Source organism: Myotis brandtii, unplaced genomic scaffold (genome assembly GCF_000412655.1).
Source record: "Myotis brandtii unplaced genomic scaffold, ASM41265v1 scaffold359, whole genome shotgun sequence".
NCBI lineage: Eukaryota > Metazoa > Chordata > Mammalia > Chiroptera > Vespertilionidae > Myotis > Myotis brandtii.
In genome coordinates, this window is record NW_005363802.1 from 816,235 (window position 1) to 830,896 (window position 14,662).

Sequence of the window (14,662 nt, forward strand, 5' to 3'; positions counted from 1 at the left end):
GCTGCAACCTCCCCATCGACCCTGCCTTGAGTGTGATAGGGGGCGGTGCCCCAACCCCCCAATCGGCCCTACCCTGAGCGTGACTGAGGGTGGCATCGCAACCTCCCAATCCGCCCTGCTCTGTGCATGACAGGGCGCAGTGCCCCAACTCCCCAATCAGCCCTGCTCTGAGCCCGACCAGGGGCTGCACCTAGGGATTGGGCCTGCCCTCTGCCACCCGGGAGCAGGCCTAAGCCAGCAGGTCGTTATCTCCTGAGGGGTCCCAGACTGCGAGAGGGCACAGGCTGGGCTGAGGGACCCCCCTCCCCCCCTGAGTGCACAAATTTTTGTGCACTGGGCCCCTAGTATAGATATAAAAGGCTAATATTCAAAGTGTCCCCATGGGAGTTCAACTGGAAGACTGGGAGTTCTATAGCTTGCTATGATGTGTGCTGACCACCAGGGGGTGGTGCGGAATGAAGGAAGGCCCTGGCCAGCAGACAGAAGGCCCTGATTGGCCCTGATCGCTGGCCAGGCCTAGGGACCCTATCTGTGCATGAATTTTGTGCACCAGGCCTCTAGTTTATAATAATACAGGATTTATAGAAAGTTGCACAGATAACACAGATAGTTTCCATACACCCTGCACCCAGATTTCCATAATGTTAACATATTACTTTGGTACAGTACCTTTGTCACACCTAATAAACCAATTGTGATACCTTAATTTTTACCTAGTTTTTGTTGGCATTGTTCAAGTATCTCATCCAGGATACCATATTACATTAAGTTATTGTCTCTCCTTAGGCTGCTTTTGGCTGTGACAGTTTCTCAGATTTTTAAAAAAATATATTTTTATTGATTTCAGAGAGGAATGGAGAGGGGGAGAGAGATAGAGGCATCAATGATGAGAGAGAGTCATATCAGCTGCCTCCTGCACGCCCCACACTGGGGATCAAGCCCGCAATCTGAGCATGTGCCCCGACAGGGAATCAAACAGTGATCTCCTGGTTCATAGGTCGACACTCAACCACTGAGCAATGCTGGCCAGACTTGTTTTTTATGACTTTGACAGTTTTGAGGCTTGTTGGTTAGGCATTTTATAGAATGTCCCTCAATTGGTAACTGATGTTGTTCTTGTGATTATTAAGGTTATGGGTTTTGGGGAGGAAGACTACAGAGTTAAAGTTCCCTTCTCATCATATTGTTATCAAGTACATATACTGTCAACAAAACTTATCACTGTTGTTGATCTTGATCTTCTGATTGAGGTAGTGTTTGTCCGGTTTCTTTACTGTAAAGTTATTATTTTTTCCCCTTTCCATACTGTCTTTGGGAGGAAGTCACTATACACAACCTGTGTTTAAGTGGGGAATTATCTTCCACCTCCTTAGGGGTAAAATATCTACATAAGTAATTTTATATAATAAAAGCCCAGTGACCGAAACAGTGGAACGACCAAAGACCAGAATGGCTATGGCCCCTCACCCTGGCCGGCAGGTCCCCAGCAAGCGGTTAGGGGCGATCAGGCAGTCAGGCAGAGTGGTTAGGGGTGATCAGGCAAGCAGGCAGTTAGGGGTGGTCAGGCAGGCAGGCAGAGTGCTTAGGAGCAATAAAGTAGGCAGAGTGCTTAGGGGCGATCAGGCAGACAGAGGCAGTTAAGAGTGATCAGGCAGGCAGAGTGGTTAGGGGCAACCAGGCAGGCAGGAGAGTGGTTAGGGGTGACCAGGCAGGCAGGTGAGTGGTTAGGGGAGATCAGCCAGGCAGAATGCTTAGGGTTAATCAGGCAGGTAGAGGCAGTTAGGAGCGACCAGGCAGGCAGGCGAGTGGTTAGGGGCAATCAGGCATGCAGGCAAGCATTAGGGGCCAGCGTCCTGGATGGCAAGAGGGATGTCCCACTGTGGATCAGGCCTAAACCGGCAGTCGGACATCCCCCTAGGGGTCCCAGATTTCAAGAGGGTGCAGGCCGGGCTTAGGGGACCCCCTCATGCACGAATTTCATGCACCGGGCATCTAGTTTAGAATAATTCTGCATGGGAGATTTATCTACTGTCCATAATTATTTTATCCAGTCATTTATTTATAGCAGTATAGATTCATGGGTATTTATTTTATGATATGGGTTATAATTTAATACTATATTATTTATTTTGTTGCTTGAATTGCTCTAGTTTTGGCCACTGGGAACTCATTCAATTGGCTCCTATGTCCCTTCAACATACCCCTCTCTTTATGGGTCCCCCCCCCCAAAACCAGTCTTGGTATGGACAGGGAAGACCAGGAACAGTGATTCTGTATGGGCACTAGGGAAAGTAGCTCCTTGCTTTCCATTCAAACTGCAATATTTGATCCCCATAATTTCTAGATAGGAGACATATTCAAAACTCCTCCCTAGGAATTGTTTCCAATAGAGTTAACTTGAGACACACATTTCTTATGACCTGATTAACTTCACATAAAGAAGAAATTAACACTTCTCTGGGGACTGTCACAAACCATGATGGAACTTGTCTTGCATTCTCATATTTTGAAGTGTACATTATTTTTTTTTAAATATATTTTATTGATTTTTTACGGAGAGGAAGGGAGAGAGATAGAGAGTTAGAAACATCGATGAGAGAGAAACATCGATCAGCTGCCTCCTGCACACCCCCCACTGGGGATATGCCCGCAACCAAGGTACATGCCCTTGACCGGAATCGAACCTGGGACCTTTCAGTATGCAGGCCGACGCTCTATCCACTGAGCCAAACCGGTTTCGGCTGTACATTATTCTTTTACCATCCATTTTCTTCTGAATAGTAACACAGACTCTGGCCCTCATATTTCTCTTAGCTTATTTGCTTATTGGTAACATTTACTAACAAAAAAAGGTTCCTACTCATAAGCCACCACCTACGTAATCTCACAGACACAGGTGTTATATAAACAGATCCTGCTGATGGATATCGCTATTTGCACCTAGAAAATCTTCATTAAATGATTCTGGGCCTCTTCTCTCAGCCACACGTGTGTACTCAGATTCCATTTTTGCTATCTATCTTCATTTCCTTAGTGGACATGACAAAGTTGATTTATGATTCTACATTTATTTACTCTCATTGCAATTCAGAAGATTCATTTAAATGCTAACTGCTTAGTACTTTTCTTTAAAGAACTGCTCAGCCCTAGCTGGTTTGGCTCAGTGGATGGAGCGTCAGCCTGCGGACTGAAGGGTCCCAGGTTTGATTCCTGGTCAGGGCACATGCCTGGGTTGCAGGCTCTATCCCCAGTAGGGGGCTTGCAGGAGGCAGCCGAACAATGACATTTCTATCTCTCTCTCCCCTTCTTCCTTCCTCTCTGAAAGCACTAAAAAAAAATTAAAGAACTGCTCAAAAACTATGTCATCATGGAACACTATACATTTTACAAAATGATTTCTATGGAGATACCAGCAATTGCAGGAGGATTTGAGAATCCGCTTTCCTGTCTTTTCAGTTTAAACTTGCCATAGGCAATTTTGTCTGCTGTTACATAATTAATAGAACACATGAGATTTTTACTCATTCCCTAAGCTTTATTATTCATTCTAATACCACACTAATTTAATTTTAACCCATTTAAATTATTTATTCAAAATTCCATGCAAAAATGTATTCAAACATAAAGATTAATTCACTTAATTAACCTTTTGATTAAAAAATAAAACCCCAGTACTTATCTATATGGATTTCCCCCCTTGAAATAGACTGTAGAGAATTACAACTTAGAAGCTGTATTTCAAGTGGCTACTAATTATGGTCAAATCTGCATGATGAAGGAATCAAAGAAATTAATCTATGAGGATTTGCAAGGTCTCTTACCAAAACTCTTGTTGAAAAATAAAGGTGCTACTGTTGTAACTAGTGAACATTTCCACTCCTTGTTAGTCAGCTAGTCTTTAAACTATTTCTGCATGGCCTCGGGGTCTAGTTAGCAAGCCCAAATGGTTTGGGCTGAAGTGGATGGTTTCATTTATTAATTCCACAAATAATTTTGCTCTGCTGCTGGCATCTATCTCTGTGCTAGAAGCAGTGGAGATTTAAAAATTAGCAGTATATAATCATTGCCCTAAATGTGAGGATTGTCTAGTAGAGGAATAAAGAGAAATGCAAAAATAACCGTAATATAAGACAGAATGAGATAAAGGATGGAAGAAAGGAGCTTAACCACTCCCAAAAAGGAAGACGCTATCTCTGTGGGGGGAATCCAAAGGCCTCACATTTCTTTATTTCCCACCTCACTTGTGTGTATAATCAACATTCCAGCTAAATAGGATTATTTTATCCCCCAAATCTTCAGTGCTTACTCATCTCTGATATTTATTTCAGGTCTTCCCCTGTCATTTTTGCTTATTATAATGCTATCACATTTTAATACATCAGCTCATATATTGCTGCCTCCATTAAACCATTCATTGTTTTTATAAACCAGGTATTAAGATTTGTTTCTGGTCATCTTTGTAATACATGTACAGGGTGGGGTAAAAGTAGTTTTATATTTGTTCATATGGAAACTAATACATTAATTAAGAAATAATAATATGAAAATAAACTCTGTGTTTCTCGTATTCTGTGTAAACTTACTTTTGCCCCACCCTCTATTGTTCTATGTACACCTCTGCTTCTTTCTATTAGGTCAGGGGTTTTATTCGAACACAGTCCATGCTCTTGTGTGTATGTACTAGTATTTGTCTGTGGCGGCCTTTGTGCTATAAGTTCAGAGTTGGGTAGTTGTGACAGAGAGTATATGGTCCACAACACCTAAAATGTTTACTGTCTGTCCCTTCATAGATAATATTTGCTGAGTCTTGTACTAGATAATAAATTCCTCAAGAGCAGGGACTATTTCACTATCTTTTTGACCTACTTAATGTCTAACATAGTAGGTGTACCTTGAATATTTTATTGTGTCAAATCAAACCTTTTTAAAGTAAATAATTATGTGATTTAAGTGAGTGCATCCAGGGGGGCAAATAGGAACCATTAAGAGAAATTGACGTGTGAAGAGGAGTTGCTACACAGGAGGTAAGGTCCCCTCTTCCCAGAGCAGTCCAAAGTGTGTTATAAAAAAGAATTGAAAATAATTAGTTGATTATAAGCCTAAATATATTGGAATATAACACTTTGAAGCAAATCTTTTGATGAAACATTTTGTAGAGCAAAATTGATTTTCCCATTAGGCCATTATTTGTGCCCATACATACCAATTATTAATTTTTCAAAGAACTTTTGTTCTCAGTCTTCGAGTTCATAGCCATTTATTTAATAAATGTGGTCTTCATTGATTAGGACAACTGTAATCTTAGCATTTATAAACTAACTAGAGGCCCGATGCACGAATTCGTGCAAGAGTAGGCCTTCCTTCCCTGGCTGCCGGCACTGGCTTGCCTCTGGCACCCAGGACCCACGCTTCCCTCGTAGCCCTGGCTTCATCTGGAAGGTCGTCCAGTCTAATTAGCATATTACACTTTTATTATTACAGATGCTGGTTCTGATAATTATTTCAGTTATCAAAATTGTTACATTCAATTTATTTACATTCCATGTCAAATTTTAGAAAGAAATCAAAGATTCAGAACCATGGCATTAACTTCCACTTAAGGCCAAGATGGAGTAACAGGGATCAAAATTACTCTCCATCCTGAATTAACTAAAAAACAATCTGAACAAAACATGAAAAAGTGGTTTTCAAGACATCAGATATTAGGCAAAAAGGGCAGTGATTCCATGAGACATGGAAAACAAATGATGTCAGTCCTGCTATTTCTCCAGCTTACTGTCTTGAGAGAGTTTTCAGGTCATGATGCAGAGAGGAGGAACCTAAGCAGAACTCAACAAACTTCCAAAATTGAAGAGGTGGAGCTGAAGGTCTGGAGAGTCCACAGAAGCTAGAGTTCAGAGGGTAGGATTTGAGTTGAAAAGAGCCAGTAAACTTCAGGAAATCAGAAAGAAGGTAGAAAAGCTTAAAGAACAGATGGGACAAATAAAATCATAAAATGATAGATTAAAACCTAACCATATCAATAGTCATATGAGCCACTGGTCAATTCAAATGTGCAGCAAAGGTTGAGACCCCCTGCTTTAGTGACACTTCCTATGAGGCCAAGTAAGTTCCAGCACTAAATCTTGCTCTGATCACAGAACATCAGGAACCATTGAATGTGGCCCCCATAGAGTATTTAACAATATCTTCTATGTAAGTCACATGGGCCATTCAGAGTTGAGCAATACGTGGTCCTCTCCACAAGGAGTTTACAATATATTAGGGCAAGTACACATGAGCCCTGATCATTAAGCCACATGTTGGAATACAGTGATCGATATAAGACCCCCAAAATGCCATAGATGCAAGGAAGGGAGAGAGGCTGTTTACATTTGATGGAGATTCACGAGGGCTTCCTGTAAGAAGTAGCACCTTCAAGTAGATCTTCAAAAATGGGAAGTGAATTGACCTTCATAGTCATCAGTTTTTCCATCCCTTACAGGAATACTGAGGCCTGCTCTTCTGCTAACAACACAAAAATTTAAGATTTTATAAGATCAGTTCATGTATAGTTTGGAAAATATTTTGAAATTCCAGTTTTTTTAAGACATAGTTAATTTGGGAAAGCAAACTGGGGTTGCCCTCCTTTTTTGTGAGGCATAGAAAATGGTTTGCTTTAAGCATATCATGCAGTTTGCTTCAGATTAGAGTTCACGGTTTCTCAAGTCCAAAGAAATTCTAATGTTCAAATGCACAGATAGTCTTTGATGACACGTTAGACTCAGAGAAACAAAAAACCACTTGGTTTTTGTTAGGCAAAGAAAACGCAGTATTTTCTGATATTTGGGCCCCATGGAAGAGTATGGGGCTGTACCTCTGGTCTGGAATGACTGTAGAGAGCTCAGATGAGGAGACCCGGGGATGCCTTTATGAGATTTTAAAAATATGCTTGCATCCAAACAAACTAGAAGAGCAAGAAGAGGAAATAGTCACTTGCATTGGCACACTGAGAAACCTCCAAATCAGTTGTGACAGTGCTAAGGAAGCAAGACAGCAATAAAAATGGCATATCTAGTTGCCCTCTCATCTAAACCATTGCTGTTTTATTATTATTTCTTTGGTTAGATTGCCTATAAGCAATAGCTAGCCAAGAAAAATGAATATACTACTTGATAGAATCAGAGAAGTGAAATTTTATAAAAGTGTTATTATGTTAGAGCAGTGATGGCGAACCTATGACACGCGTGTCAGAGGTGACACACGAACTCATATTTTGGTTGATTTTTCTTTGTTAAATGGCATTTAAATATATAAAATAAATATCAAAAATATAAGTCTTTGTTTTACTATGGTTGCAAATATCGAAGAAGTTGCAAATAAAGAATTTCTATATGTGACACGGCACCAGAGTTAAGTTAGGGTTTTTCAAAATGCTGACACGCCGAGGTCTAAAGGTTCGCCATCACTGTGTTAGAGTAATATAATGCAGGCAGCCAGGATACTCTGTGGTAAAGAATAGCCAGTCAAGGTATCCTAGAGAAAGCTTAGATGGATTTTTCTCAGTGACTAGACTTTGGAGATGTATATATTCATTCATTCATTCAACAAACATTTATTGAGCATATACTATAAGCTAGGTGCTGTTATAGAGAGTAAGCCAGATAAAGATATTTGCCTTCATGGAGCTCATAGTCAAGCTAAGGGAAATAGACAATTAAAATAAACATAATCCATAGTAGAGTTTGATATAAATCTTGGAGTTGCTATTCTATATAATAAAAGCCTAATATGCTAAGTGTCCGACCATTTCTTCAACCGTTCGACCAGTTGCTATGATGCACACTGACCACCAGGGGGCAGACGCCCTGACCAGTAGGTTAGCTTGCTGCTGGGGTCCCCCCGATCGGGACTGGGGGAGATGGGCTGGACACGCCCTGGAGCCCTCCCACGGCTCCTCCCCAGCCCTGATCATGCACTGGTGGGATCCCTCGGCCTGGCCTGTGCCCTCTTGCAATCTGGGACCCCTTGGGGGATGTTGGAGAGCCAGTTTTGGCCCGATTCCCTCAGGCCAGGCCGAGGTACCCCACCGGCGCATGAATCCGTGCACCCGGACTCTGGTAAGGTAATAAAATACAGTGGGGGAAACAAATACAAATTGAAAAGTTGAGTGGGGTCAAGGTGTTGCTGAAGCATGGTGCGGTGATAATGGCCAGAGCAGGGTTTATTGAAAAGGTAAAATTTGAAAAAATACTTGGAAAAGGTAGACAAGTTAGTCATGTGAATATCTGGGGGCAGAGCTTTCCAGGTACAGAGAGCAGTCATTGCAAAGGCCCAGGAATGACAGCATGTGCCTAGCATACTTGGGAAACAACGAGGAGACCAGTACCTGGAGCAGTGAGCAAGGAAGTAGTGGTTAACTGGCTGTCATCTTGGTAATTGAAATAACTGGGCTATGTGTCTCTCATCATTTAATAAGCTATCCTGGCCTTATTCACTTGGTGGTGTCCATAGGAGCCCCAAGAGCAGCAAGAGAAAGCTAACTACAATATACAAGCATTTTTCAAATCTCTGCTTATGTCCTATTTGTCACTGTCCCATTGGCCAAGGCAAGTCATATGGTCAAGTTGACAGTCAATGTGGAAGGGGGCTATTACCTAAAGGGTATGGATACAGAGAGCAGAATTATTATGGTCATCTTCGTAAAAAAAAAAAAAAAAACACCCACAAAACTACTGCATTGCCCTTAGTTTAATGAATTAAAATATTCTATTTCATGTATGTGTCAGTCTTCTTAAGGACAAAAGTTTTCTCTTTTCAGGTCTGTATCTTGAGTATGTAATACATTCTGCATAATAGTTCATATTTTCCTCACCTGAAGACACTTAGGCTGTATGACCCTGAGAGAGTTATTCATTTTAATGAAATGGAAAGAGTGTTTGAAATTATATTGAACCTCAAAATGCTATTTCCTCAAATTTATGAGCCTTACCAGGACTTGAGAAGAAGCATAGCCTAGGTAGCTTCTCTGACTGTCAGCTTCCCTGAAAAGGCTGCCAACAACATTCTTAAACTAATGTGCCACTGGTGCTCCAGCTCTGTCCTGAGAGAATTCACCCACGTCATCTCTTTGCATATTTTTATCACACACTCACTACATCAATGACTCTTCAATTTGCTGTGGCTTGGGAAATGTCAGAGGGAAAATTTATGAAGTCTCCCACATATGCAGACATCTGGTTAAAAAGCAAGCTGGTCTGCAGATCAATTTGCCAAACCTTGGACGTTCTTGACTTTTTAATCTTTTATCCAAGAATTTAGTGGCATCCTGATTTTATAATACAAAAACATTTCCCAACCTTTTCCAGAAATACCAATCTGATCTAAGAAATTCATTCCAATTAGCTAGGGATGTACCTGATTCGAGGAGCAATTATCTTTATGTTTTAGAGTTAAAACAGACATCCAAATCCTTATTTCAGAACTTCTATAACTATCAGTCTTACTGCTTTCATAGTTTCTCTTACTACAGTGTCTACATTGAAACATTATCATGGGGAATAAAGCAAGACTGAATGTGGCAGAGCTAGGGCCTCTTTTGTTTTAAATTCCAAGCTGTCCTGGGTTTGGTAGCTGCTTAAAATGGCCCAGCTGGTCTTAGTTTACCAGATGGCTGAAAATAAGGGGACATTTTCTCCTATAGGAAATAGGGCCTCTCAGTTAATAATGGTTAAAGATGCCTCTGGATCCTTGCTCCAAGGAGATGGTTATGGACCTGTCAGAGTCACCTGGGCACTTGTGCCATCCCCACTGTTCCCTACCAATGCTCGCTCTCACCTCTACAGTGTCTAGGCTGCAGTCACAAATGAGGACTCAAGACACACTTATGAGTTCCCACAACACATTCAGCTATAATAACACAGAGTAAGGGAAAATACTGCCTGATGTTTCATAGCCTGCTATTCAATTCATCCTGATATTTTCCTGCATGTTGGAAAGACAACAATACACCCAGCCTATAATCTGCCACTGGGGGTTTTAGGCTCCAAATGGTTAGAACATTATCAGCTGAACAGTTTCTTGGAAGTTGGCAGAGATGTATATAGAGTGTCCCAAAAATGTGTACATACTTAGTATAATTATTAATTTCAGTGAGTTAAATCTGAAAAGAAGTAAACCTCAATTGAGCTATGAGCTGTTAAGTGTGTATGCATTTGAGGGACACCCTGTATATATATATGTGTGTGTGTGTGTATGCTATTATATATAGATAGATATAAATATTTTATTGATTTTTAGGGAGAGAGGAAGGGAGAGGGAAAAAGAGAAACATCAGTGTAAAACATTAGTCAGATGCCTCCTGCATCCCCACCCATGGGTATGGAACCCATTACCTAGGGAATCGAACCAGCAACCTTTCCATGCATGGGATGACACCCAACCAACTTAGCCACACTGGCCAGGGTGGCAGAGATGTTTATTTTTAGAACTAGTTTTACAGCTTCAAATGGGATGGTATCTATGGAACAGATATTATGCTAGTATTTCATTTTCCTGTATTTGGGGAAGGCAATGAACTTTGAAAACCAAAGCAAACAAAACCAGACCAAACAAAGCAAAATCCACAAAAACCTTTGGTTGGCAGGAAGGCAGGATATTAACTTGGAATCAATAAACACAAGTTTCTTACTTGAAATGTGTTTAAAATTTGTGAAGCAGGTTGGAAACCTGCCCAGATTGTCTTCTAGAAAAGCTTATTTTATAAGTGTAACCCAAATATGAGTAGGAAGTCCTCATAGCCTGGAATGACCTTTACCTCCTCCTACTTCACATATTTAATCTGCTTTATAGATTCAGCTCAGGCTACCTCCTTTAGGCCTTTTTCCTAACTTCTCTCTCTCCTCTTGCTTCCTCTTTCCATCCTCTCTCTCCTCCTCCCCCTCGATTTCTCCCTCCTCTATTTAATAGGTTAGGCATCTTTCTTGATGTACTTATACAGTCATGTGTGCTTAATGATGGGGCTATATTCTGATATATGTGTTGTTAGGTGATGTCATCATTGTGCAAACATCATAGAGTGTACTTACACAAATCTAGAAAAGGTACAGTAAAAATATGGCATGAGAGATTAAAATGATATGCCTTTGGAGTGCACTTACTATGAATGGAGCTTACAGAACTGGAAGTTGCTCTGGGTGAGTGAATGAATGAGTGGTGAATGAATGTGAAGGCCTAGGCCATTACTCTACACTACTATAGACTTCATAAACATTGTCCCACAAGCCTTCTGCCTGCTTCCTCTGACAGGGTTGGGAATAGAACACTGAAGCTGTCTGTGCTACTCCATGAATAGGGATATGGACTGGATACATTAGAAATTTTGAGGAGAAACTGACTGGTTAAGGTGTATTGCTCTTATGTGCTATTGAGTTGGCTCTGACTGCTCGTGACCCTATAAATGAGTGATGTCCACAATGTCTTGTCCTCAGCAGCCCTGCTCAGCTCCTGCAGACTCATGCCTACAGCTTCTTTTATGGAGTCAATCCATCTCATATTTGATCTTCCTCTTTTCCTGCTGCCTTCTGTTTTTCCCAGCATCACTGTCTTTTCCAAAGAACTCTGCCTTCTCATGATGTGCCTGAAGTAGGACAACTTTAGTTTGGTCAGTTTTGCCTCCAGGGATGTTACAGGGTTTAATTTGCTCTAGGACCCACTTTTTCATTTTTCTGAAAGTCCAGGGTATCTGTACAACTCTCCTCCAACACCGCATTTGAAATGAATCAAGTTTTTCCTATCAACCTTCTTCCCTGTTCAACTTTCACATCCGTACATAGTAATAGGGAATATGAGGATGTGGAGGATCTCAGTCTTGGTCTCTAATGACACATCTTTACTCTTAGTGATCTTTCCTAATTCTTCCTTTGCTGTCCTTCCAAGTCTCAGCCTTGTCCTGATTTCCTGGCTGCAGTCTCCATTTGAATTGATGACAGAACCAAGGTAAGCAAAAATATTTAATAATTTTTATGTCAATCATATATGTTAAAGTTGTGTGATTCTTTTGTAGTTATGATGTATGTCTTCTTGATGTTCAAATGCAGTCCTTCTTTGGCACTTCTTTCATGTTGATGAGAAGTTGTTTCAAATCATTGCTACTTTCTGCCAGTAAGATGGTATCATCTGCATATCTTAAGTTATCAGTAAGGCATAGATCACTATAATAGTGATTGTCAGGAGGGAATCAAAGGTTGTCTGAGGGTCAGTAGGAATAAGAAAATCAAAATGGAGAGATAAAGGAACACAGGGGACTGTCAAGGCCATGTAGTTTTGGCTGTTGTATATTGTCCTGAACCACAAATCCTTCAGTTTTTTTGCAGGAAATTCAGCGCTCTCATAATCTTATGTGACCACCATCATATATGTGGTCTGTCATTGAGCAAACTGTTGTCATGTGGTGCTTGACTGTATTCCACCTCTATAATGATAAAAGCATAATATGCTAATTAGACCAGACGTCCTTCTGGACAAAGCCGGGGCTGTGAGGGAAGCCCGGGTCCCGGGTGCCAGAGGGAAGTCGGTGCCAGCAGCTGGGGGAAGGAAGGCCTACTTTTGCGCGAATTCATTCATCGGGCCTCTAGTTGTTTAATAATCACTATTTCAAGTATTTGTCTTTGACATTAAAGATGATAAGCCCCTGAGAGCAAGGATTTTGTTTTCTTTATAGTTCATTTCCCCAGCCCCTAGCATAATGAGTGGCACAGAGAAAACATTTAATAAATGTTAGTTGAATAAATGGATGGGTAAATTAATTGCCAATTAAATTACATGTGGAATACCTCTTGACTACGAGACTATTCAACATTGTTTATTCATTCACTAATCAGCGCTTTACTGAGCACCTATTATGAGCCAGGTGTTCTGCTAGTGGTGGTTATGTAAACTTCCTCACTCTTAAGGGAGACTACATACACATTTGCATGCAGGATGCAGGACATTCTTAAAGAATGAAAAAGCTATTGAGAGACCCTTATTCCCCAAAACCCTGTATTATTGCAACTAGACATTTAAAAATAATTAATTGAAATAATGTGCATACCTACTCTGTAAAGGTTGTTGCCGCAGGCACTGGAGTAACTTTACAGTCAGCATAGTGGAGCATCTGCTCAGGGACTGCAGTATTTATAAATTAAAATGAGTATCTATATATGTGTATGTGTGTGTTTGTGTGTGTGTAAGTGTATGGTTAATTCTTTATTTTCCATGACTCACTTTTGATCCCATTTTCTTTTCTCACTTGTCATCTATATGAGTCACATCTCTCCACAGTCAGCTGAGAGCCAACCATGTTTAATAATAGCCTAAGAAAAATACATGTAGGAAGATAAACCTGCTGATGGCAAAAAGATAACCACTATGAGTTCAGAGCCCAGTATAAAATGATTTTTGAATATGCCCTCTTTTGGTTCCTGATTATCTCTACATGCAAAGATCACTGATCAGTGACAATTTACTTAGCAATAGTTTTGACCATTGATATAGAAACATAATAGCTAATAAGAATGAATAACACATTTTTAAAAACTCAAGCTCTTACTTTGAAAATAAATGGCTACTATTTTCATAGCAATAAGTGGTTGGAGGCTAAATGTCTTACTTTTGACATTATCTGCTTACAATTTGTCACCAATACCTTAGCTATCTATTAAATTGTAAAATACATGGTTGTGCATCCTGGGGTTTAATAATGGCATGGCATGCGGTGATGGCAGTAACTAATAACTAAAGAGAAATAAGCAAATGAACCAGTTTGGGAGGGAGCACAGTGTGGATTAGAATTTCTAATAGGTAAAATTGATTTGTGATTTTATAGCTGAATAAAAGGCTGTTAGTATTTTTAACAACTATATTCCAATAGAAATATGGCCCATGTATTTTGTACTATTTGTTCTAAAAAAACTATCAGAGACATCTATTCTTTTCTCTTTTAGCATACTAAATCTAATATTTATCTTTGGAGGCATGGACCTGAAAAGTTTGTAGAACTATTTTCACAGCATCCAGTTCATCTCCATTATAGCCACAGACCTTCACATGTCACCGTATCTTCCAACATAGGAAATAATGTGGACCACAATCTAATATTTCTCATCATGTGAAATGCAGCACAACTGAGCATAAGTTCAAGCCACCAAAGATATGGGATTACATCTCAATTTTCTGGAACTAGTTTTTGGAGAGACTGCTCAACCATATGAGGCAGTATACACTGAATACTAAATTGAACTCACACTCCTGTAAAATTGAAGCCAATGCCTCAATGTACTCAGTGAAAGGGGGAAACACACATAGGTACACTGTTGGGGAGCTGGAGCATTTCACAAGTGGAGCATATATCATTACTTGCTTAAGTAGTATTTACAAATGCAGAGGGCCTGCCTTACATAAAAATAGATTGTGCAGCCATTATGGATTATTACTTGACTTGCCACAAAATGTCTATGTGTCACTGATATCCACCCCACACTTCTCCGTCAACCTCCCACAGTTACCAGAGTGTCCACCAAGTTGGAGGATTCCAGTGATCTTTCTCTAGGTAATTATGTCACTTGAAAATAGTAGTGTATCAGCCATTATGGTAAATTAAGGCATAACAAAGATTCATGTATCTCATTTGCTGCACCGTAAT

General features: G+C 40.3%; 1 protein-coding gene across 4 annotated transcripts in view; it reads right to left on the minus strand.

The window, feature by feature from the left end:
• Positions 1-14,662, minus strand: part of GLRA2 (glycine receptor, alpha 2) — a 171,455-nt gene that overhangs the window by 87,874 nt on the left and 68,919 nt on the right. The window lies entirely within an intron of this gene.